The sequence below is a fragment of the Populus nigra genome, chromosome 2 (assembly GCF_951802175.1).
Source record: "Populus nigra chromosome 2, ddPopNigr1.1, whole genome shotgun sequence".
NCBI lineage: Eukaryota > Viridiplantae > Streptophyta > Magnoliopsida > Malpighiales > Salicaceae > Populus > Populus nigra.
The window spans coordinates 14,826,302-14,828,801 of NC_084853.1; positions in this window are offsets into that span (position 1 = coordinate 14,826,302).

Below are 2,500 nucleotides of genomic sequence, written 5' to 3' on the forward strand. Positions count from 1 at the left end.
AACTCCCGATGTACTGTTTGCTTTTTCGGAAGAAGAGATCCATCCCCCCATCCTCGGCCAGCCAAAAACGCTCCAATTAATGGCCGGGTGAGATGACCCGGAGGCCCGCGACGCGTCATTCAAATCACTGCCCTATCGGCTACAACTGCTGATGGGTGGGATTAGAGGCCTGCCATGGTGGTGAGGGGCGGCGAGGACCGTGAAAGCTAGAGTTTTTCAGAGGCTGCCGGGAAAAAGGCCCCTCGGGTGGCGGGGTGCGAGGACCAGGCGCGTCATTCAATTCTCTTCCCTATCAACTTGGCTCCCGTTGGCGGGATTGGAGGCCTACTGTTTGTTACAGGGCTAAAATCGTCAGGGGAAGAGCTGACGAAACAATGCTGGTTTGGATGCAGGGGGTAGTGTTGGAATCGGCAGCGCGGACAAAATCGGCAAAGTCGACAAAAAAGACTGTTGGTCTGGACATCGGGGCAGCGGCAGCCATGCCGACAGGGGGGGAAATCGGCAGCACAGATTTGTGCAGCTGCAGGTTCGTCGGGGAAATCGGCAGCGCAGATTTTTCGATGAACATGGGCTGGAAGATGGACTGTCCAGGCCAGGCAGGGAAATTCGTCAAGGGGACACGCTGACGAAACAGCGCTGGTTCAGGCACGGCGGGCAGTGTTGGAATCGGCAGCGCCGACGAAATCGGCAAAGTCGGCAGAATCGGCAGCGGGTGCTGGCGATGAGTCTGGACGATTTATAGTCCAGGGCTTGATGGAAAAGACTGTTGGTCCAGACAATGGGGCAGTGGCAGCGCGGATTTGTGCAGCTGCAGGTTCGTCGGGGAAAATCGGCAGCGCAGATTTTTCGACGAACAGGGGCTGGGCGCTGGACTGGCCGGGCCAGGCAGGAAAATTCGTCAGGGGGGCACGCTGACGAAAACAGGGGCTGCGGAGTGGAAAATCGGCAGCGCAGATTTTTCGACGAACAGGGGCTGGACCGGCCGGGCCAGGCAGGAAAATTCGTCAGGGGGGCACGCTGACGAAAAGAGGGGCTGCCGCGTGGAAAATCGGCAGCGCAGATTTTTCGACGAACAGGGGCTGGACGCTGGACTGGGCCAGGCAGGAAAATTCGTCAGGGGGCACGCTGACGAAAAGAGGGGCTGCCGCGTGGAAAATCGGCAGCGCAGATTTTTCGACGAACATTCGTCAGGGGGGCACGCTGACGAAAAGAGGGGCTGCCGCGTGGAAAATCGGCAGCGCAGATTTTTCGACGAACATTCGTCAGGGGGGCACGCTGAGGAAAACAGGGGCTGCCGCGTGGAAAATCGGCAGCGCAGATTTTTCGACGAACAGGGGCTGGATGCTGGACCGGCCGGGCCAGGCAGGAAAATTCGTCAGGGGGGCACGCTGACGAAAAGAGGGGCTGCCGCGTGGAAAATCGGCAGCGCAGATTTTTCGACGAACAGGGGCTGGACTGGCCGGGCCAGGCAGGAAAATTCGTCAGGGGGGCACGCTGACGAAAAGAGGGGCTGCCGCGTGGAAAATCGGCAGCGCAGATTTTTCGACGAACAGGGGCTGGACGCTGGACTGGGCCAGGCAGGAAAATTCGTCAGGGGGGCACGCTGACGAAAACAGGGGCTGCCGCGTGGAATGGCAGCCTACACGCAGATGCGAATTCGGCAGCGCACGATGGCTTGAGCAGGTCATGGGTTCGACTTGGCGCGATCTGAAACCTGGACGAGGGACTGTCGACGCTGGACGAGCCAGCGCGGTGGCCTGTCGTGCCCCGTTCAGGGGGGGCCTGCCGCGGAGACAGCCCTCGCGGGCTCGACAGCGCAGGCCAGCGTCCCCGACGTCGCTGGCCGCGGCAGGCGAGCTGCCGGGGTTCCCGCATTCCTACAAGAAAACGTCGTGCTTTCCACATGAAACCAATCCAGTAAAATCAGCCATATTTTTATGAGGCTGCCCACTGAATTTGGGGTCATTCCGGGCCGGTTCCTAGTTTTGCGGATTTACTCGATTTCTAATGGTAGGAAAATTAAAACAAATACTTCCCGACCTCGAAAAATTCTGGGAAAATTAATGAAGGTGGATTGGATTTTTGCCAACCTCTGTGCAAAATTTCAGCTCAAAATACCAAGAAATGAATTTTTTAGAGGGGGGGTGACAGCTGGGACCTAGTAGTGTCTCCCCCTGCCAGAGCTGCAATGACACTTATTGCTCTTTAGGGAGCCACCAGGCCGGCGCCCCTCAAAGACCACACGCGCGCGCGCGCCCGCCCGCGCTGGGCGCTGGGGCGCTGGGGCCTGAGGGCCTGGGGCCCTTGGGGGCCCTTGGGCGCGCGCGCGCGGCCCCCGCAGCCATGCCGCGCTGCGCGACGCGCGGACAGCCCCTGCTGGCTTGCTCTCTCGCCCGCGGGGGGGCTGCCTTCGGGCCCTGGCCCCCCGCGTTCTGGCCTGCCCCCTGCGTGGGAGAGGCTAGGCGCTGCAGGGGCCAGCCCGACGTCGCTGGCCGCGGCA